The sequence below is a fragment of the Acipenser ruthenus genome, chromosome 7, assembly GCF_902713425.1.
Source record: "Acipenser ruthenus chromosome 7, fAciRut3.2 maternal haplotype, whole genome shotgun sequence".
NCBI classification, from domain to species: Eukaryota; Metazoa; Chordata; class Actinopteri; order Acipenseriformes; family Acipenseridae; genus Acipenser; species Acipenser ruthenus.
Window position 1 is genome coordinate 8,908,423 of NC_081195.1, and position 24,357 is coordinate 8,932,779.

The window sequence follows — 24,357 nt, forward strand, 5'->3', positions numbered from 1 at the left end:
GTTCCACTATATACAAGTGTGCAACTATTCAGAAACAATCACAACTCAGTGGAAGGATCTTAGTGACTTCACAAGGGGCGTGACAGTGGGTTCCCATGCAGCCGGCTACCCCCCTCTATTCTACACAGCGACCATCAGGATAGGCTCTTGCCTGGATGTTCTTTGCTCGCAAGCAATTACTTACGGATCCTGACTGCAGACGTATTCAAGACACTGTGACAAACACAGACAAGTGCTGCAGTGGCACAGAAATCACTCAAAGCACAGGACACAACTGCTTGTTTAGTAAAATGGTTTGTATTGAAACACCGTGTAGAATTCATATCGTTGTACAAGCCTATCAGACTTTGAAAACCCCACTGCCAGCGAGTAGAAGAACTGACTCGAGTCCTAGAGAGGGTCACTGTGAGAGAAAGCACTGGAAATAAGACTCCCATTGCATAGCAGTTTGAACAGACCTGGTTTTACTGTGAGTTTAAATCAAACACACCTGAGCTTGTTACCTATACACTGGGGCTAATCAAGCTCATAGTAAAACCTGGCATTGGTAGTGCTATGCAATACGAGTCTTATTTCCATCCCTGGCATGAGCTGCATGCTCCACGGTCCTTGAGCTAGTCAGGTTTCCATCTTGAAGACAGATTAGCTCAGACAAAGAGCGCTGCTACAGTTGACAGCTTCTACAGCCAGGGCTGCATTATTAAAAGCAGGCTTGTCATGCCAGATAGAGTATCTCCACTATTCTCCCTCATTAGAAATGGATAAATATTTTAAACAGTAGTAGTACTCTCTCCAAAACCGATCACTCAGAATGGGATTTCTTCACTTGAAAAACAGAACTGAACCGATTCTTGGAAAGAACATTTCCGCTGAGTACTGCGATACGGGGACCCAGCAGAAACGATCAGCAATTTACACTTTGATCCATTCCTGGTTTTCCTATGAATTTAAATCAGACACACCTGAGCTGGTTACCTATACACTAATCAAGCACAAAATAAAATCTGGAATGAGTGACACTGCTATGCAATAGGAGTCTTATTTCCATCCATGGGAACGAGAAGAGGCTGTTGCTCCTTAGTACACAGTTCTAATTTAATAGAACAGAGCAAGTGTTGAATGAATTCCATGTATTTATAACTCTGTGTAAAAAGGTGCTTCCCTACCTTCTGTTCTTCCACCCAGGTTTTATTCGTGCCGTCTCTCGTTCGGCACTCTAGTTTAGTTTATTCCCTTTGTGCCCACAGGAACATCTCACTAGCGTGAGCACTCATTCTTTGTTTCTAGGCTAAAGAGATTCAGTTCTTTCAACCTGTCCTCGCAGTTCACGCTGTAAAAATGCATCACTCGAAACTCATCTGCCATTGAGACCGGGTCTACAACACGAATACAAAACCCTGCTGCAGAGTACCGGATCACACAGGTTTATTTTCTGCTTGCGGACAAGATGCACCTCCAGTTGAAAGACCAATATGAAGCAGACAGACCCTCCCTTTCTTTATGAAAAACGAAGGCTGTAAATCAAAGTTTTACTAGACTGTTTAAAACTTGTTACTGTTTCATTCATCTTCTATATTAAAAAGTAGTCAAGTTAGTATTTAGACATTTTACTTTGGTATTTATTTTTACATTGGTTTTCACACACAGTATTCAATTACAGTGTGTTTTAGATCAAGCTCTTTTGGCTTATTAAATTTATCTAGTGATTGTAATGTTTAATCAGTCTATTTGCACGCCAATTTCTCTTCTTGTTAGAGCTGGCCTGAAGGTTTAAAAGGTCACAGAAACCTTGTAATCGATGTCATGACTGTCCTCGGGACAGTATGGGAGGGGCAGAGGTCACACAGGTCACAGATACCTCCGGTCAGTATTCTCCCAGATGGTCACTAATCAAAGAATTTACAAGCGGCAGCAATTTGGCCCGTCAGTGTTTGTCTGGTTCATCTAGGAAGCAGACGAGCACAGAAGGACTGAACTCCCTCCTCTTTAAAACGTAATGCAGGACTGGCTGCTCTCCGTGTAGTAAAATGTTTTACTGTTACCCTGCAGCCCAGCCTGGTATTAAATTACATTTACATCTTTGAATTTATTTAAGACAATTTGTATACACTCAGCTTAAATATTGGGTGCCCAGACTAAATTTGTTTTATTTTAATATCATTATTTGTTGCTTGGTTAAAAAAAAAGGTGACATTACACCACAGGCAGGATGCTGTGAAAGTGACTTTTCATTAAGACCTGAATACACTGAATAATATAAGCTTGTCCAATAGAGAGGAAGAGTGAGTAGACTGGAATAAAAGAAAGAATACAAAGAAGCATTGTGTTTGAGGAATGCTGTCTCTTTTACTATCTCTTCCTTTATTTGTGTTCCATCACAAGGAATCCCCCCTCCTGCAGACTGCAGAGCAGAGGTGAGGGTGGAGCTGGTGTGTTCAAAACACTTGGGGCACAATGTTATAATACATGATTGACAGTGAGACTGGTCGCAGTTTCTGGAGGAAGTCGAGGGGAAACTACACAACAAACTGATGCTAGCCTCACTATTTCTACAGGAATATGTGCGCATCCTAATCATATATTATTACATTTGAAGCCTTTTTCATAGACACTCAAATGCTGTATCAATCTTTCCTTATATACAACGAGCATCCTAGAGCACTTAATCATTCTAAACACATTCAACTTATTCATTTACACAGTGTAAATCTAAGACACTCCTGCCATGATCACCCCCCCCCCCAACCCCCAAATCCAATCAGAAGTGTTTGAAGATACCCCAACAAGACAACACAAACACAGTTCAGCAAGACAATGGGAGCACCGCATCACTCCCCCAACCCCCACACCAAAAAGATGTAAATTAAATCCGCTTCACAATAATACAACAGTAGTAACGTGTGCTTGTAAAAAGTGCTGTGAAGGTGAATTGAGGAAGACAGCTGCTGTAAATCGAAAAACTCCCCCGCCCCCCCAGCTTAGGATCAATTCGCTGGTAGAACCATGCAGACATTATTATATCCTCTCCTGTCCTCGCTGCGTATGTGTTGAGAGCTACGAGATTGTGAAGTGCCTTACTGAGAGGTTAGCTGGTCTACACACAGCGCTGATTGCAAAGGCTCTGCTGTTTAACTGACAGCCAGGAGTGCCTCTTATCACCCAGCGGAGCACACAGGGAGCGCAGTGAACACACTGATTACACCCACTGTCTGAGCCCACTCACACAGCCTCAACTATAGGGCTTTTGAACAAGGATTATTATTTTTTTCTTTTTTATTAATATTTGTGAAAAACTGGTTCGAGAAAGAGTAGGACAGAGAAAAAGCAAGCAAATATTGTTGGGAGAGGCACAGAGAACAGCAGAACTTGCTGCTGAGTACGTAGCTTAACCAGCCACAGCCTGAAAGACCATTTAAAAAAAAACTTTGAGAGTGTTACGGTCAGGCATAACAAACAGGGATGGAAATAAGACTCCTGTTGCATGGCAGTTTTACCCGTTCCAGATTTTACTACAAGCTTGATTAGCAGCAGTGTATAGGTAAAAAGCTCAGGTGTGTCTTATTAAACTCATAGTAAAACCAGGGAATGGATAAACTGCTATGCAATGGGATCATATTTCCAACCTGTTAACTTGCTGTGACTGAAATATCGCTATCTACCTTCCATGATGTAAAATGTTCTTAACTTTTTAAACTGGAATTTACAGCCACTGCAGCTGGGATGCAGATCTGCATGGACAGACCCTGTAGCAGAAGACATTGGCAGTGTTACACCAGAGAGACCACACAGCAACATCCTCTTTGCGTACACAAACATACATCATTGTTTAAAATAAATTCCTCTCACAAGCAACACCCAGAGCCCCAGCTGCTGTACCTCCCACCTGGTCCCATAGCTCTAACCACTAGGACACACTGCCCTCCCCCTCCCTATTCTTCAGCTCTAACTAGTAAACCACACTGCTTCCCTCCCTCCTGTCCGTCAGCTCAAACCACTAGGCCACAGTGCTGTCTGAGTGTGTTTTTGTGACATTCCAGTCTATTATTAAACACCCTAGCCTTGCACTGGCCATGCCTGTATTTTACTTGTTTTGCCAGTACCAGTATATCTATGCATGCAAGTCTTCGTTAAGGAACTACAGACCCCACAATGCACCGAGCTCCAGCCCCTTCCTGCCAAATGAAGTTCATGCTGATGTAACCACTCATTGGTAGAATATGTAGTAACACAAAATGAAACAAGTACAAGTATTTCCGAAAAGCTTCTTAAAATCGAAACATCTGTCAATGTCTTTGAATATGGAAAACATTGATGAAGCCAATTTTTTCCCCTAGTTTTCTTGACAATTTGTTTAGATTTTTTGCTATCAGTTTGCTTGTGTGAGTTACCTGCAGACTCACAGAAAGGCAGATGGCATGCATCATTCTGCAGTGTTTAATCCTGAAGTATAATCGTTTCAGGAATTAAACAAAGTGACACGTCTGGTTACAGACAGACACAGCAGGGTCAGGTCTGGAGGCACTGCAAAAAGGGCAGCCTGCTGTTTTAAATTTTCTGTATTTAGTTACTGGGCTTGATAATCCACTGATTGCTCACAACGGACTGGGAGGGTTCTAAAAATAATGGAAAAAGGAGAAACAGACAGACATCCAGCCTGCAAATCACCCATTCGTTTGAGGTGAAATCGATGCAGATCACCCATGCACTGCTTGAAGCTGAAGTTCTAGTTAAAAGGAGTGACAGAGAGAAAATGAAAGCTGAATAGTGTGTGCACACAAATCTCAGAGACACTCTCAACACCATTCCTGCACTCAAACCCACAGCTTCACACCTGCCAGCCCCCCCCCACCACCACTCCCGAGACATCAGCTGCTGTGTGTGGGAGTAACTCAGATCTTCCTCCCAGTGGCAATCCCAATATTTACACACTGGAGAAAAACAAACCAGGCCCTCAGGAGCTGGCTTCACACCAAAACCAACCAATCACCCCTCCCCACTCTACCCTCGAGTCCTGCACTCTCTCCCTATCTCTGCACTCTCTCCCTCCACAGTGATGTGAAGGCCATGTTCCCATTTCTCGCTCTCCCAATTCAAATGGTCATTATTGATATGACAAGTCATACACACATTGCCAAAGTTAATGTAGCTAATGTGCAGAAGTATTCAACTTTTTACACACGAGTCCTCTACTCCAGTGTTTCTCAAACGGTGGTCCGCGGCCCACTGGCGGTCCGTGAGACACAAGGTAATGTGCTGCAGGCTGAACGGGAAAGTGAAACAGAGTTGTAGCACACTCACATACATCCTGAAATGTATTTTTTTATTATGCTTAAAAGAATTACAATAGACACAAAAATAAAGTACATAGAATAGTACTGAATAGTACTACATTCTGGAATGTACATGTGCAAAACGTCAGTGGCGTAGCAACAGAAGTCAACTGGCTTGCACTAGAATGAGAATAAAAAGGAAAAAAAACAACTACATGCCACGCACAACAATACAAGATAAAAGGCTAGGAAAATATCAGAAGACGGAGCGTTTTTTGAAGAGAAATGCTAGTGATGGTGGAGGCAGTTCTGGAGTAGGTTTTACAACAACGGGTGATCCAGAGTCAAGGCCCCAGTGCGTTGAATGTGGCAAGGTGTTGTCCAATGAAGCACTAAAGCCTTCAAAGCTGGAAAGGCATTTACAAACTAAAACACCCTTGAAGCGTTGGAAAGCCAAAAGAGTATTTTGAAAGGAAGTGAGATCAGCTAAAAAGTCAACAGATGTCTAGAAGTTTGCTCGCAACACATTCTAAAAAAACCCTGAAAGCATCTGACCTTGTTGCAGCCCGTATTGCCCGCTGTAAAAAAGCCGACAGAATTGGAGAAGAGCTTATTTTGCCAAGTGCTGTGGACATTTGTCGTGAAATACTAGGTGACGCAGCAGCAAAATAAATTCAGAGCATTCCCCTTTCAAATGACACTGTTGCTAGAATAGTGGATATTAGTGATGACATTGAAAGTCAACTTTTGAAAAGGATGAAGAAAAGCCAGTTTTTTGCAATACAGCTGGATGAATCTACAGATGTTTCCACTGCAGCTTTACTGTTCCTCTTTGTTCGGTATTGCTGGAATGGAGACCTGCATGAAGACATACTTTTCTATGATGAGCTGCCTACAAGAACAACGGTGGACCAGGGTTTCCGTTGCCTTAACAGTTTTGTTGCTGAAAAGGGATTTGACTGGGAAAATTGCGTTGGAGTATGTACTGATGGGGCTGCATCCATGACGGGAAAACACTGTGGTGTGGTGAAACCAATTAAAGAAATGGATGCATTGTTTATTACATAGAGAGAGCCTGGCAACCAAAACAATGTCACCAGAACTGAATGAAGTAATGAAGATCGCAGTGAAAACTGTGAACTATATAAAAAAACAATGCCCTGAATTCATGTGCAAATACTATTTCAGTGTGAAGTCAGGTGGCTTTCCAGAGGGAAGGTGCTGAACTGCTTGTTTGAAATGAAGGAGGAGGTTCATACTTGCTTACTTGTCTGACATATTTGACAACGTAAACCAACTGAATCTGTCCATTCAAGGAAGAAACAGCAGTGTGTTCTTGGTGGTTGACAAAACAGAGGGATTTAAGAAGACGCTCACACTTTGGAACAAAAAAGTTAGAGGGGCGATTTGAAATGTTTCCACTCCCGAGTGAGCTTTTGGAAGAACATCCCCACACTGACATCTCCAAAGTTGTATGTCAGCATTTAACTCAACAGTCAGAGAAATGTTCAGATTATTTCTCAGATCCCCGGAATGGGTCCAAAATCCAAAGGTTGCCATTCTCAGTAGATCCTGTTGCTTCAGACGTTGCCCTCTCAACAGCCTTGGAAACCCAGCTGATGGAACCATCAGCTGACAGCAGCCTAAAACTCCAGGTTTTCAAAAGCTGAACTTGCAACTTTTTGGATTTCAGTGGGAAGTGAATACCCAGCACTATCAGAGAGGGCAATCAAGTTTCTTTTGCCATTCACCACCACTTCACCTGTGCGAGTCAGGATTTTCAACTGTCACAAAGACTAAAATTTAGAAATAACCTCCGTACAACTTTAACGGCCACGCTAAGAGTCAGCCTGTCTCCAATTTCCTCGAGACTGGATCACATAATTGATATTGATGGTAGGGGTGCTAACGAGGCTCTGATCACGTGTGGGCCTTGAGGTGGAAAAGGTTGAGAAATGCTGCTCGACTCTACACCTCTCCATTCTCCTCATTACTGATAGTAACTTTAAAAAGTGAGACAGACAAACTGACACCTCACTATATCCATGTGGCCTGGAATTTGTATATGGTGGTGGGATGGAGAGAATCACTGGTTAATTACACCTGCAATCAAAACTCGCATTCCCTTTGCTATTCAATCATTGTAAGCAAAACCTAGCGATTCATTGAATCAGATGCTTTGTGTGCTTAAAGCGAAAGTGTACAGATACGATCACATCAAGAGGTTATCACTGTAGTGAGAGAAGCTGCAAACAAGCAGACAGACGGAGAGAAGGAAGCCGGGCTGTTCTTCCCCTCCTCGTTTACAGACACACCACATGGCAGCGCTGACAACAGCCTGACCCAGTTCAAAACACATGCAGATGTTTCCTCTGCACGCTTCAGGAAAAGAGAAAGCAGAGACAGAGAAAGAAAGAAAAAATAGAGAACAGAAGAATGAGAAAGAAAATAAAAACAGACCGTCTCCAATCATGTGTTCAACTCACTCCAATGGTCTTCCTGCAATCAGACCATGGGAGCTACAGCAAATGTAATATCTCAGACAGACAGACAGAAACACAGCCCTGTGCTAGAAGATAAGGCATTGTGTGTGGGATATGTGTCATTACATCAGAGATAACATCTCGTGCAGTTCAGGGGAAGAGAAATCTGCAAAGCGAATGCTGCTGGTTTTAATAGGAGTTCAATAAGACACACCTGAGTGTGTTGCCTGTAGACTGTGACTAAGCTTGTAATAAAACCTGGAATGGGTGAAACTGCTATGTAACAGGAGTCTTATTTCCATCCCTGTTGATTCAAATGTGTGATTTTTAACTTGGGCTCGTTGTTATATTCTCATTGGAATCCAGGAAAGAAATGAGTGCTGCCTTTTTGACCTCCAACACATTTCTCTGTAGCAGCAACCATCTCAACAGTACAGGATAGAGGCTTTTAAATGCATACACACCCTCTTAGAAAGGGTGTAAGCAGATTAAATATTAAACAAGCACTAATGCACGAGAGAGAGAGACAGAGAGAGAGAGAGACGGAAAGAGAGAGAGAGAGAGAGAGAGAGAGAGCGATGAGAGACTTGTGCAGCACCTTCTACTCCCTGCTAGCAGACTGATTTTGCTCCTGTTTTTTATTTTATACCATTATTGATTTTATATGCAAATACATTTAAAAAAGGAAGGCTATAGATTAAAAGTTGCTGCAACTTCCTGGTACCTGATCATGTGTTAAACTCACTTCAATGACCTCCAGCAATCGCACACTACTCCGAGGCTAGACCAGATAACTCAAACTGCACTACATTCATACCGTGTTCAATTAGCTGGCTCTCAGATCCCCAGTACAGTACTGAGTTCTCTATACAAGACTGTGTTCAATTAGCTGGCTATCAGAATTAGATCTTTCGAATTCAGTCCACACCTAAATACTAAATTATTACCAATGACAAATTCAATAAATCAAAAGTACAGTTCTAGAAATAAAATACAAAATTCAGTACAAATTTGACTGAATGACTCACCCACATTCTACCAATACCGTACTGCTAGGAAAGTTAATAAAAAAAAATGAAATGAAATGCACATTTTAAATGAGAAATGCAGATCAATCTATTGATATGGAGATGGTTTAAATCTCTCTCCATCTTTCCTTCTACGCCATCAAATGAATGGACTGAAACAGGATAAAAATCACAGATAATCCAGAGGTCATTGAGAGAGAGAGAGAGAGAGAGAGAGAGAGAGAGACAGACAGACAGACAGACAGACAGACAGACAGACAGACAGAGAGAGAGAGAGAGAGAGAGAGAGAGAGAGAGAGAGAGAGAGAGAGACAGAGAGAGAGAGAGAGAGAGAGAGAGAGAGAGAGACAGAGAGAGAGAGAGAGAGAGAGAGAGAGAGAGAGAGAGAGAGAGAGAGAGAGAGAGAGAGAGAGAGAGAGACAGAGAGATGAGAGACTTGTGCAGCACCTTCTACTCCCTGCTAGCAGACTGATTTTGCTCCTGTTTTTTATTTTATACCATTATTGATTTTATATGCAAATACATTTCAAAAAGGTTGCTACAATTTCCTGGTACCTGATCATGTGTTAAACTCATTTCAATGACCTCCAGCAATCGCACACTACGCCAATTAGGTCACTAAGGCTTCAAGATCTTACGCTAAGGAATGACCGTACCGAGTTCCAGGGGATAATAAGATCATCTAAGATTGTGACTAAAAAATTGTATATCAAAACAGGGAAAATGACACAAATCAAATAAATAAACAAAGAATGCCTTCTGCTCCAGTTTTCAAATATTCTGCTGCTGAGGCCAACGACTGCAGCTCAGTCCTCATTGTAGGGATGGTAAGAAGACTCCTATTGCATAGCAGTTTGATCCATTCATGGTTTTACTAGGAGTTTCATAAGACACATCTGAGCTTGTTACCTACACGCTGTGGCTAATCAAACTCAAAGTACAACCTGGAATGGGTGAAACTGCTGTGCTATAAGAGACTTATTTCCATCTGTGTCACTGTTTTAGTGTGTGTGTTTGCGCAAGAGAGAGTGACAGTGGAGGGTGGTAGCTCTGATGCCTACAGTAATTGCTCTGAACTTATCCCTGCTGCCTCTCCATTGTGAGTGATAATGATTTAGCAGACTGCAGCTCTCTCAAAAACAGCTTTAGTGGAGGCCGTCGCTGCTGTAATCCCTGTGCACTGCATCACAAGTCACTCTCCAGAACACCAGGGATGGAAATAAGAGTCCTGTTGCATAGCAGTTTCACCCATTCCATGTTTAGCTGCAGTGTATAGGTAACAAGCTCAGATAAGTCTTTTCAAACTTATAGTAAAACTAGGAATGGACCAAACTGCTATGTAATGGAAGTCTTAATTCCGAAAGCTGTCTATTTTCCTTAATTAGTTTGCAGACACACATGGGAGGAGGACACTGGCCCTCATCAGTTTCATCTCTTTACTGTGAGTAATCTGCAGCACTGGTAATTACTGTACAGCAACCCTAATCCTAACACTATCCATCAGTTTCATCACTTTACTGTGATGGTGTGGTACAGTAAATCACTGTACAGAAACTGGAGATGCTGCAAAAGACACAGTGCTACTTTCTGTCTTGTTTTGATTCAATACAACCCTCACTCAGTGTCTCCTGCTGCTTGGATACCAGGCAAAGCTCTCCACGACTACACTCTCTCTCTCTGTGCCTACATGTGTCTATCCACTTACTGCAATCTGAGCTGCATCACCACTATCTGATAAAGCTCAAGTAAACCTTTGCCCCCCCCACCCCCCCACCCCCCCAACCACCACACACACACACACACGCACGCAGATAACTACCCTATTAAAACCTCCTCCATCTCAGAGCTGACATTTCCAGCAGTGCTGGCTCAGATCGGCACAGCCCCCCCCCCCTGAGAGTGGGAGTATGATCCATATGTAAAAAATAAACCTGACAACTAACGAACAAAGCATCCCCTTCGAACAAGTCAGAGGTGTGCAACCCTGTCAGGCACTCAGGCACGCACACACACGCACAGACACAGACACACATACCTCTGTCCTCCCTCCCTCTGCATCTTCATATTATCAAATATCATCAAAAATGTCTACAAGACAAAACAAAAATAAAAGACTCCCATTGCAGGGCAGTTCCAGCCACTCCAGGTTTGTTCCACAAATATTAAGGTCCCATAATGAATGGAAAATCTGCTCAAACTCCTGGCTCCTGATCATTTCAATAACAGACCTAACTGAGGGGAGTTCTGTAACCCAGGACTGGGTGCAGCAGGGCTGGTGTGAGTTTTTAACCCACAGTGTTTCACTGCTAAGTTCGTATGTGAGAGGAAGTCTCGTTAGGGATTTCTTTCCTTTTGGTAACCTTGTTAAGCAGCAGCAGCAGTAATTCAATTTCCAGTGAGAGTCTGGCAGTCCGAGACTCAGCCGCAGTGCCAATCTTAATCGAATCTGATCACTGCGCAGTATTGATCTCCAGCCTCCGATTCAATCACTAAAGATCCCTAACTGAGCCGCACTGAAACAATGCTATACTAAATCAGGCTGGCCTCGAAATCAAATAACCACACACACACGCAGCAGGGACTCCCACTGCACAGCAATACAGTCTTACTGCGATCCGTACACAGGCACGCATGTTTGTTTACAGTGTTTAAGGACTTTGTTGCATTGACTCCTACACAGTGTAGATTTCCTATTCTAAACTCTAAGGGGCCTGGGGGGGGGGGGGGGGGGGGGGGGGTCCACACAATAACACACAGCTCAAAATACAGTCAGCACTCACATATCCGACCCTATAAAATTTTGACTTCAGTGGGGGTTAAACACGTGCGATGCATATCCAGTTTTCCCCAGGCCTGATGCGCCCATCTTGCAGATGCTACTGTGCCTTTAATTCAACTGTTCTCTCTTGCTTTCCATGCTCTTTAAGCCTTGTATCTGCTCTTCGCTGCTGTGTTGTTGCTACTATTTCATGTATTATGCATTTTTCACTATATTTGATGTATTATGCTTTTTTTTTTTTGTTTTTACTGTATATATCATGTATTATGCATTTCTCTGTATTTAAAGTATTATGGATTTTCTGTGATGGTGGTCCACTATGAAAGGCGCTATATAAAATAAAAGACTGAATGACTGAACAATAAGGATTGATTGTGCTTCTAGCAGACCACTTGCATGTTGCTGGGTGAAAAAATAATCTTGGAACCACATGACAGCTGTGTTACGTCTTTACACAACATTTAACCAATCAGAGAGCTGAAGGGGCGGGTTTTCTGTTCAAGAGGCTAAAATGTTAAAATAACTGCTAAAAAAATAAGATTATTTTCAAAGCAAAAATAGTGACAATAAATGCAGGGTTTTCAAAATAAGCCGGTGATCGGCGCGATCCAAAGCCTAATACTATATTTGCGCCAGCTACTTTATTAAAAATATTAAGATTTCGGGTATTATCATTGTCCATTTTTTGTCGTATTATTGTACTGTAAGGTGATGTAGTACATAATAGCAATACATATGCACAAAAAAAGCGCATTCCTTTTGTTGTGATATCGTAACAATATGTACCCAGGTGCTTGTGAGAGATATTGGGGGTTCATGTATAGAGGCTGTACACCTTTAAGAAGAAAGGCGTGATGGGATATCAGCAGAACACTTGTCAGCGGACATACAAATGCTTAGGTGCTGGCTTATTACACACCGGTTCCATGCAACAGTTATGATGGTGACCAAAATGTGTGCGAGTACCGTTGTGTTAAAAAAATGGTTAACAAAATGCCCTGAAAACATAAAGAAAATAATTTAAACAAAGCAATGTGCTCAATAATTAAGCTAAAAAGGAAGTGAAAAAGGTTACCATTTGTTTTGGTTTTTTCTTTTGTGAACTCCAATAACCCTATGTTATCCGTTAAGTGCTCCCGGTTATAATGGCTGTACAGAATTCCTAGGGAGAACCCTTTTATCTGATTACGGGTATTTCGTTTTGGCCCATTCCAACCCTTTTATCTTTGTGTTCCTTGAAAAACGGACAATATCAAAAATACATATCTGAAAGGACTGTTTTAAAATAATTAGGCTTCCATTTAGATGTACTGTATTGGTTTTGTTGGTACAGTACTATATTTAACAGAAGTAGTATTTTAATTCAGAACGATATGATTCTGAAAATATCACTTGCCAAAACACGTTAACTGTAATACAGTACATACTTTTAAAAGAGACTGTGGACACGTGCACTGTAATACAGTACATACTTTTAAATCCGGTACGTATTGTAACAGTATGTAAAATTCCCCATTAACGACCCAACAGCAAAATGAAATCTAAATGTTATCCATGCACAGAACTGCGTAAAACAGAACAGGCAATGCAATTTAGCAAAACCAAAAAATTAAAACACCACCACAGTTTCCAGAATTAAGTGTCTCAAGTCAAGTGTTCAAAATTGCAGAATATAGTGCTCGATAAGGCCCTAATGTCACAGTTCACTTGCAAATGAAAATGCACAAAAAAAATGCATCACGGTATCTAGAACTGTTTAATGATTAACTGCCCTAGCTTGTCTCGTTTGCTTTGTTTTGGCTGCATTTTAGTCAGGTGAAACACGGGCTGTGACGAATATTCAGATAAATTCTAACATTGAAGAGATGGGCTATGTATCAGAAAACTGGTGACGGAGTCGGAAATCACGTGTGACAGGGAAGTGAATTATATATAAAATGGGGATTGATTTTATTCTTAATACAAAGGCAGTAAAACGCGACTGACGTGTATCTGGGTAGCGGATATCTGAGTGCTGACTCTACATGTTTGCACGTTACAGGGATGAGCCTGGTCAGTACTTCTTGATTTGTGATCTGCTCAGACCTCAGCAGCAGAAGGGTCAGGCCCGGTCAGTGCTTCCCTCCCTGCTGCCCTCTCTATCTGTAACATAACTGCCTTACTCTCCCACCATAACTACCTCTAGCCATCAGTAACTGATCTCTCCATCCTTGAAGATGAATGTTAAACTAATGCAGAATATAACTGGCTCCCTGCCCTCCCCCAGCTGGTCCTACACACCAGAGTCTAAGCACTCAAGGAGGGGAGCTACGGGTCATCTTCATCATGTTCATCAATATCACTGCGGTCTGTCACAGGGGCCGAGGATGCACTGATCAATGAGACTCAATAAAAAGGAATTGAATTATCACCGAGGTCCTCATCTCTCTCTTAAATCAGGCATCCCTGGGGGGAGCTCAAGCAATTAGCTGCTGGGGACAGATGGACAGCTCTGCAACTCTCCAGAGGACTACACCAGCACAGGGGACGTGTTAGCCAGCATCCTGCCATACGAAGGCAATGAGATCTCTTTAGGACAGGGACCTCCGGGGACACTGCTGTCAGTTACACAGCTAGAAAACGCAACTACCTGTCTGTCCCTCTTCATCTCCTAACCAAACCCTCCCAAATGTTTTAACTCTCTATCCTGTTTGCATCTGCAGGTGCAGTTACTCTCCTTCAGCAGCACCTTTCTTGCTTTCTTTTTTTTTTTGTAGCTTCATATTACTTTGTTAGTGTGCAGCATTCAGAACTACCAACAGAGTTGAACATCTTTCCTTTTATTGGCTTTCTTTTCCCCCTGCAGGTCGGGGAAGGCTTTTGTTTTCTCTCCTTGTGCCTGCGTGCAAACAGAACTGATTAATTAGTGTTCCCGGTGATTCATGTATTTTTAATCTGGACCGGGATGACAACTCACGGAAGCTCAGCCAGGCGTGCACTCGGACAGGTTTCCATCTGCACCAGCAAAGCGCTCCGTCAAATTCTCCCATCGTCAAACTGGGCCTGCCTGTCTGCCTGCCTCCATCTGCAGTCCAGAGATCGCCTGTGTGCGTCTCGACTACACTGACCCCTCTGTCTCAGATATTCTTCTCAGAGTTAGAGTCTGCCACGTAACTCAGCTTTACGAGGCAGGTAAATAAACAAAGCTGAGAAAGTGCTGCCACCAGTAAATCAATGAACTCGTGAGAAAGCAGCAATTACAACAGGATCAAGAGATTACTTATCTTAAAAACAAATAAAACAAAACAATTAAAGTAAATAACCAGAGCTCCTTATCGAGCGAAGTAATATTCCTTATCGCAGGGTATAAAACACAGATCGCGAGTTTTTCCGCCCACTGAAGATATTGCATAAAGCAGCCAGCAATGTGTGGATAGATGAAGGAATGGGTGGAAACGCCTGTCTGCTTGAAGTAGCGTCACAAGGAGGCAGAGCTGGTTAGAGACAGGAAGCGGGGCAACACTTCCATTACTGATTTTATTTTGCTTGACTCAAAACATTAATTCGTCAATTAAATAGCCCTGGTGTCCGACTTGGTCCCTCACACCTATTTATTATATTAACAGCACAGGCCACTTATTCAACTGCATCTGAAGGCTTTCGTGAAAAGTCAATTTTTTTGCTTTTTAATTTTCCCAATGCATAATGTATTACAGTGTATAATTATACGCACACACATGTTTGTATTTCAAGGATATTGCTACTCTGGAAGAAAGAGTGCAAAGAAGAGCGACCAGAATTATTCCTGGTTTAAAAGTCATGTCATAAGGGGCTCCCGAGTGGCGCATCCAGTAAAAGCACTCGCTAGAGTGCAGTATGTGCTCTATAGCCTGGATGTCGACGGTTCGAGTCTAGGCTATTCCACAGCCGACCGTGGACGGGAGCTCCCAGGGGGTGGCGCTCAATTGGCTGAGCCTCGTCCGGGGGGAGGGAGGGTTAGGTCGGCCAGGGTGTCCTCAGCTCACCACGCACCAGCGACCCCTGTAGTCTGGCCGGGCGCCTGCGCGCTTGCCTGTAATCTGCCCAGAGCTGCGTTGTCCTCCGACGCTGTAGCTCTGAGGCGGCTGCACGGTGAGTCTGTAGAGTGTAAAGAAGCGGGCGGCTGACGGCACACGCTTCGGAGGACAGCGTGTGTTCATGTCATATGCAGACAGGCTAAAATAATTGTATCTATTCAAAATTCTAAAAGGTATTGACAATGTCGACCCAGGGGACTTTTTCGACCTGAAAAAAGAAACAAGGACCAGGGGTCACAAATGGAGATTAGATAAAGGGGCATCTTTCTTGAAGAATCTACATGCTTGCCTCTTGCTTTTGAAAAATGCTTTGGTCATTGTTGTTGATTAGCTGTCCGATATTCGGCTGTACCTCCTGTTACAGCTGTGCTATGAAGGGGCTGACCGATGTCAATACATCTCATACAGCCCAGCACACCTGTCAATAACTAGCATACAGCTTCATTAGCACCTCCACAAGCCTTTCTTCAAGCAGCAGGGATGGAAAATAAGACTGCTGCTGCATAGCAGTTTCACCCATTCCAGTTTATATTACGAGCTTGATTAGCCACAGTGTATAGGTAATAAGCTCAGGTGTGTCTTGTTAGACTTGCAGTGAAAGCAGGAATGGATCAAACTGCTATGTAACGGGAGCCTTGTTTCCACCCCTGAAGCAGACAACCCAAAACTAACCTCTACACTCACTCTGCAGTAAATCTAAATGAAAATTAGAAAACATTTTGACACGCTCAGGGTCTCATAGACTTCAAGATACCTGTCAAAGGATTTGACAGTGCTTCCACTTTATAACGCTGTAGGTTGGGAGCCATAGGTAAAATAATGTGCATATTCCAACTACAACAGCAGTGCTAGTGTAATGGTATTATGGGGCAAATGGAAGCCAAGACCATAGCATACTATAACCTGTTTCACGCTATTAAAGGCTCCCTTTCCCCGCTTCCCCCTGAATGGGGTCCCTCCTCCTCCCAGCTCAGTCACAGCTCTGCTTTCTCTCAAGGAGTTCTCTCAGGAGTTCTCTTGTTCCATCTCCCCCGCATCTCTCCTCCACCATCTTTACTGCTCTTCTTTCTTTCTCTCTTATTCTCTCTCTACCATCCTTACCCTCCTCCTCTCTCTCTCTGTGTTCACTGACAGCACGATTACAGCTCTCTCCGTGAGACTCAGTTGCACACATCACAGACACAAAGAGACTCATTCTCACACTCCACACTGAAGGAGACAGGAACACGCACTCACACTGTGTCACTCTCAGCGGAGAAATAAAACAAAAAATAAATAAATTGCAGTCTTTTCGAATTTAATCCTATGTAGTCAATTAAATATTTACATAACAGACACTGTGCGAGTAAAGCTGTGCGTATCATTTAGGCATCACGTTACCAAGGTCTGGGTAAATTCCTGCTCTTTAATTTGCAGTTATTTTTAGAGTCCGTTCATAGAAATGTTTACAATGATTACACGGATTCATTCACGCACCTTGACCCCGTGCAGCTGTTATTTGGACTCCCTGTGGTTTCGGTGCTTCAGCGCAGCCCTGTGTTTCAAGTTCTGTTGTCTTGCCTGAGGAGTTCCAGTCTAAAGCAATCAGCACGTCGGCAAACTGAAGCACGTCTCCGTCACTGACCCTGCGCGGGTCTCACTGCTTAGCGAGGCTGTTCACAGTCCAAGATGTTCATGGGCGACGTTTTCACAGCAGACAATTCATCACAACACAGGAACCAGGCAAGCACACGACTTTGAGATGCTGCATGTATTCCTTCCATTCACCATCTCCACAAACCCCAGCACTGGCTGCAGGTCCCAATTCTATGTTCTGCAGCATAACAAACATTTACTACAAGTCTATTGCCAAGGACAGTCATAGCATCACCTCCCTCTCTCAATGCCTCTGCAACGGAGCTCTCTTTGCACTACAATCAACTCAACGAGAGAAGGAACAGATACCTTAGGGATGGAAACAAGACCCCTATTGCATAGCAGTTTTACCCAGTCCAGGTTTTACTACGAGCTTGATTAGCCACACTGTATAGGGAACAAGCTCAGATGTGTCTTATTAAATTCATAGCAAAACCAGATATAGATCTAACTGCTATGCAATGGGAGTCTTATTTCCATCCCTATATCTTCCTGTGCATTCCCGTATTTCTGGAGGGGGGTCTATGACACTGTCTTTTCAGTTTATTAAATGCTTTAAAAATTGGATTGGTTGGTTGTGCAGACCACCGTAAATCCCAAGTAATAAACAATCTGGGCGATCCGGTGCTTTTACAGGTTTAAACAGCATTTATACTTCAATACAGTAATACAAATATGGTTCTCACATGCTTAGCCTTCAGGCTATAAAATGCAAAAAGCTAAAGCGCCCACAGCTACAACATACAATATATTACTCTCTTAAGACTAAAACATAATTTCTATACCTTATAGCAATGCATCCAATATAAACGAGATATAAATTCAAATAAATGCTTACCTTCCTTGGACGTGTAGTGTAGGATACATGAAAAATAAGAACTGTCTTCAAAAGGCAGAGGCTTCTAAATACGACCCAAACAGCAATCCGTTTTTCAGAGATCTTCAGAGCATGGACCACGTCAGCTTGCAAGATCAAGTTCAATGGTGGTGAACGGGGTCTTGCTCTGGGCTTATATAGGATTTTCCCTCCATTGAATAGATCAGGAGTCTCAATTAAATCTGATCATCAGCCTGCCTTGACAGTTCTTATCTTTGAGTTAATTATATATTCTAGAAGGATCCAGTCAACTCATTTTACAACTATTTGGAGTTACATAACAACCTTCAAAATGCATTGGATATAACTTCTTTCCAAAAATATTGAACATGATCTCGTAGTTCTCTTTTTCAACCTCTCCTTTCTCTAAAAAGTCCTTGCTATAATACAACACAATACAAGTTTATATGTGTATTAAAATAGATGTTTTATTTATATTTATTTATATATATATATATATATATATATATATATATATATATATATATATATATATATATATATATATATATATATATAGAGCGAGAGAGAGCAAGAAGTACACCATTTCACCTTTTCAGATTAGTTTTTCAGGTGTGTGTTAACAATTTCTTCAACAAAGACTATAGGGGTTTATCATAAGCCCTTGTATGAAAGTACTAGGCATACAGTGATCAGTTCAGTTATTTTCATTTAAATTTAAGCTATAATGAACATGTTAAATATAACAGCCTTATTTAACAGTGCCATTATTGGACTAAACCTGACCTCTGTTTCTAGAAATTAGCCTGCACAAGTAGATTTCAAATACCCTATTTCTTTGTTTTAATTAATATGAAACTCCACTGTAAGCGCTTTTCCAAATTCACCGCATGAAGTCATTTTTTGGGCTCTCAAACATCATCCCAATTAAAGTCGCTACCTTTCCAATAAGAACTGATACTGTAGACAACTTTTCTAATTTAAATGAAATGCTCGCTTCGGCTGCCAAGCTTTCATTAATTTTTACGATATAATGAAGAGCGTTAATTTTGCTCATTAATACTAGAAGTCCCACGGCAGTCATTTTGGCGGTTTTTGGTTTTAAAATGTAATTTTCTCCAGTAGTGTAACACATATGGGGCTGTGCGTTCGTGTACCTTTCTGTCCCTATGTATTAAATATTCTCACAAAGCATGAAACGCGGGAGTGCAGAAATAAAGGAGATATATTACATTATACCTAAAAGCCCCGGGAGCAGTCACAATGACGGACACACAGAAAACAATTGTATTTCATTATACAGAACGGTATTCTACTTTATTATTTTTATTTACCAGTCCGCAATGTGTTTAGCTGTAATCAGATTAGTCTCTACTCTCTGCCTGAGTGAATGACTGACAGTCTATTGTTTACAATCAGCCTTTTGAAGGCTGGCGCCTGCTTGCCAGCTGTGCTGCTTTAGTCAGTCAATTAGCATCAGGACTAGTGAAAATAAATACCAGAGACTGGAGTTTTACAACGCAACAAAATATGGAGTTGATTTTTTGGATCAGATGACATGGAAGTATTCTGTGAAAGCTGGCTCCTGACGGTGGTCTGTTCAGGTATTTTACAATGTATTGGACCTAGCAGCCATCAACTCCTGGGTACTTTACAAAGAATGCACAGAGAAGAATTTACCAAGGAGAGAATATATTTTACAGTTAACACAGGAACTTCGCAAGAAGCATTTGGAAGAGAGGGAGACTGCTAAGACTGCTAAGCGTGTACCCACAGCTGAAGCTGGCAACCCCGCTGATAGCCGGCAAAAACTTCGGAGAGCTGTTCCCTGTGCAGAAAGGCGACATGGAGAAGCGCATTATCTGTGTTGACTGCCTTAGACTCAAGGTAAATGAATACCCTTTTGTCGAAAAAAAATAAAAATAAATTAGACTTTTTTTATAACTTCTTGTGCTGTGCGCTTCTGTAAAATGTTTTTTTCTAAGTTGATGTATCTATGTTGTTCAGTTGCTTTTGCTCATCTGATAATAAACCGATTGCTGTTGAAAAGTTAAAAATGTATTGCTATCGTTTCGTTTTCATGCCAAGTAAATCTCACTTTGTCTGCTGCAAGCAGGTAAAGGGGAGACTATTTTTCTTCCAGTAAGTCCATTGTGTACTAAAGTTATTAAATACAGTTTACACTTTGTCATATTCAAACCTGTTCAGTTCCTGTTTTTTATTGAAGTAAAACCTTTATATAAATTAAATATGTATAGTATTTAATTTAATTGATATTGTAATGTCTAAAAGACTTTCTGTTTAGTTGGAAACAGAAACTGAACTAATTCTTAAATTGATTAAATTAAATGAACATTATCTCAAGTGTCTTAACAATATTGTCAATGCCAAGCATTTGTTATCATAAATGTTTAATATGTTCTTTCAAAAGTTTATTCCCAATTCAGATACTTCAATAATTGTATTTTACTCCATTGATCTGTTATGAAGTCATTTAAGCTTTCAATGGAAGGTCCAGTTATTGACCTCTAAATTCAAGCCACTGTAACATATTAGAATTTACAGTGACTGAACAAAGTCTGTCCTCTTCCTCTGTTCATACAAAATCCAGTTGAAGCACGTTTTAAGACATCCTCTCCTTTTGCCAATTTTCAGTGTTGATTAATATGAGACTACCATAAGCATTTTCTAATACTCATTATTTTAAACCAAATTTTAGCTTAACGCTACTCTTTGTTCCCATTTCTTCTGGCTAGGCTGTAATTAATTTCTGTGATATATAGAAAAATGTTTATTTTAATATAAACTCCTACCTTCTATTATCTGAAAGGCATTTTGTTTGTTAATATTAACGAGATCGCTCATTATAGAGGATCTTGGCTTTTAAATCGCTGACCATCAAAAAACCTGCTACACTGGCCAAAACCAATGAGTCATTTCCAACACTGCTTTTACTACCAGCAGAGAAGGAAGAGGTTACAAATCAGTTTACTGAATATGTAAAGTTACAGTTATACTTTAAATGATTTTATAACATGTATTTCTAATTCAGATACTTCAATATAGCAATCTCTTATAAATTTTATTTGACTTCATTGATACACAGAAGGCAAGGGGTTAATTTTTAATTAGGCACCTTCTTGGCAGCAAATGCAACCGTGAATATTAAAACTTAGGGCTGCTCATACATTTACTTAATGTTATTATATTAGATTTCTTATTTAGTTAAATACTTTTGTTTTTTTTACTATAAATAGAACCTAGTTCGATTGCTTCTAGCATATTAACTCTGTTCCATATAGTATGCCATTCTGCTCTCGCTGGATCAGAATGTTTTAAGGCTCCGAGTCTAATTAAAAGAGATGCTTTTGCCTGATAAGGGAGGTTTGGAACTTTCAGCAGGTCAGCCTGAACTTTTGATACCAGGAGCTCTCTTTTTCAGACCTTACACAGACTTATTCAAAAGCAACTACTTATACAAAGGGTGGGGTGTTTATTGCTTTGACCTTAATTTGTATCACAGAGTAGAGCTGTAGATCTCTCGCAGGGCACCCCCATTTCACTCCCTCCTTCCTCATGTTTGGAAACCACTGACCCAGACACCCACGGAAGCATTAGAAGCTCATTGTTTCCCGTTTTCGAGTCAATTCCCGCAGCCCGACGCTATCGAGAGTACAAGCACAGTAATCAAGCAAGAGCTACCACCTCTTATCAACACGAGGAAGCATGACCCAAATATTTACCCTCACTCACAGGCCCGTGTCTGCGCTTCACGCAGCAGATCGAAGCCCCTTTACAGAACTTACTGGCCTCGCAAACAACAGAAACACACAGAGGAGTCGGGACTGACAGCCCCATCATGAGATTCAACACTGCAACGGATTGCAGAGGCGACATCTCAATACCTCGCTGTTTATTTAATCCTTTCCACCAAGTCCGGCAGGCACTGTCTACTTCTGCGGAGAGCTTGATGGGGAAAGGGTTAACTCAGGCCTGAAAAATGGAATGCATTGTATAATGTTTCTATGGGAAAGGGAGGTGAGATGGATAGGAGATATCCCAATTTTAGCTCTGCTGAGCACCCTGGGATGTGTAGTTCAAAAGCAGCTTTTAAACAGCAATAGATAGACGGTAAATGACAACATCTCCCACCATGCAATGTTTTTTTTTGTTTGTTTGCACAACTGGGAAATATGTAATTAGGACTTTAAAAGGGGAGGGGTTAAGCTTGTTACACCTACAATGTCAACAAGGTCTGCTTTTCTGAATCTCTTGTCAGGTCAACAGGTAAACTAGTAGAGAGGCAAAGCAGCAACATTAAAACAAACTTCTTTCCTTCCCGTCTGTCAGTCAGGGACTGTACTGCAGAATCTAACCTGATCTGTGTGAAAGAGCAACACATCCTCTCTAGCATGGCTAGCCAGGTGAACTGCACTATGGACAGCAGACAAAGTAAAGAATTTGCTAGTCTCAGGATCTCCATGTGGCAAATGTTTGAATTTGATTTTCATTTTATTCCACATCTTCAATGCGTCTTTAACAAGTCAAATGTTTGAATTTGATTTTCATTTTATTCCACATCTTCAATGAGTCTTTAACAAGTCAAATGTTTGAAAGCAAAAACACAAAAAAAGCACCCAAACGGTAACCAGACAAAACTTCTTGAACGTATTTCCTGCTAGACCACAAAGACCGACAAAGACGACACATTGTTCCTTTGTTTGACTTTAAATCAGAAAGCGAAAACCAGCAGCACATTAAAATAGGGAGTGTTGGGTTAGAGTTTAAACGTTGTTCTTAAAAGCTTGTCAAACACAGTGTATGCATTCATACTGTAGGAAGTGTACAGTTCCATGAATTCACATTGATGCTGCACATGCAGGACTCTCATAATGAGCTTGACTGATTGACTAACACTTGTGATAAAGTTTAAAACAGGTAAAACAAGCCAATACAGATCCACTCTCCTGCACTGAGTCTGAGCATGCTGTGGCGCAATCAGAGGCAATAAGTGCCAGTTTCCACGAGCCAAGAAAATAAATCAACGCGAGAACCTTAAATTACAGCATCAGCAACTCCCAGGGACCTCTCTACCTGCTGCACAGGGGCAATCTGTTCCAATTCACCCCGGGGCGTGAAGGACAGCCCTCCAATCACACATTGTGGTCAGCTTTACTGTACAGGACAGTCTGTTAAAAACAATTATTATTATTTATCTCTTAGCAGACGCCCTTATCCAGGGCGACTTACAATCGTAAGCAAATACATTAAGTGTTACAATACAAGTAATACAATAAGAGCAAGAAATACAATAACTATTCAATCTCCACCAGGACCTCCATTAAAACAGATCATTTATCATTTAGACTGAGAACGATGTAGGTCTAAGTGCATTGCAAGCATTCAGGAGATATTAACTTTGACTGGAAGTATACATACCACTGTCCCTAGTTCTGTTATACATACAGTAGCAGTTTGAGCCAATCCTCATTTTGCTAGGAGCTTAATAATGCACACCTGAACTTGCCACCTAACACTGTAGTAAAACCTGGAACTGCTATGCAAGAGGAGTCTTATTTCCATCCCTGATAAACAAATTATGTTTATCCTTCTGCAGGCTCAGCAGCGGTCAGTATTCACCAGATTAAGGAGCTTCCTGAACACAAGAGATAAAAGCTCTGTAAAACTGCACATAAATGGGTTTTGTCTCAACAATTCAAATACCTAAAAAGTAATGCTGGGACATGTGAATATTTGAACAAATGCTGCTTGAAATGTATCGGATGACAAACGACCATGTTTGTATTCGTTCATATGAGAGAATTTACAAATGACTAGAAAAGGAAAGGAAACCAATGCATATTGATCACTGTGTATCCACAGTATCACACGAAACTGATTTCTGATCCCAGCCTTCAAAAGATGACATTAAGAGTTTGACTGCATTAATTTGAATCTATCTCTCTCGCTGTGTTCTTTGCAATCTACAGGACTACTGCTACTGTAGCAGCCAGGCCTTGTGACAAACCAAACATGGTTCTTGAACTCAAACACCAGAAAAAGGTTAAAGTGTTCCTGCAAATATTCAGTCAGCAGAATCTTATCAGCTGGTAATATTTATAAATCGTCAGCATGCACATTGCTGCAAAAAAAAAAAAACATCTCTACTTCCTACTCTAACTGGGTGTATGGGAAACGCAATGATACGACTATGAAATTTCCATTAACTGTACATAAACCTAACTGGGTTACACTAATCCTACCGCACC

At 41.4% G+C, this 24,357-nt stretch overlaps 1 protein-coding gene across 5 annotated transcripts in view; it reads right to left on the reverse strand.

Moving 5' to 3' along the window:
- The window catches only part of LOC117415824 (bifunctional heparan sulfate N-deacetylase/N-sulfotransferase 2-like), a 45,111-nt gene that overhangs the window by 15,262 nt on the left and 5,492 nt on the right, over positions 1-24,357 (reverse strand). Inside the window, exon 1 of one of the 5 annotated variants that reach the window (XM_059026287.1) lies at positions 17,092-17,186. The exons of the other annotated variants lie outside the window; for them this stretch is intronic. The gene's annotated coding sequence lies outside the window, so the exon portion shown is untranslated. Of the gene's footprint in view, positions 1-17,091; positions 17,187-24,357 lie in introns of those variants that run through there. 5 annotated transcript variants of the gene reach the window in all.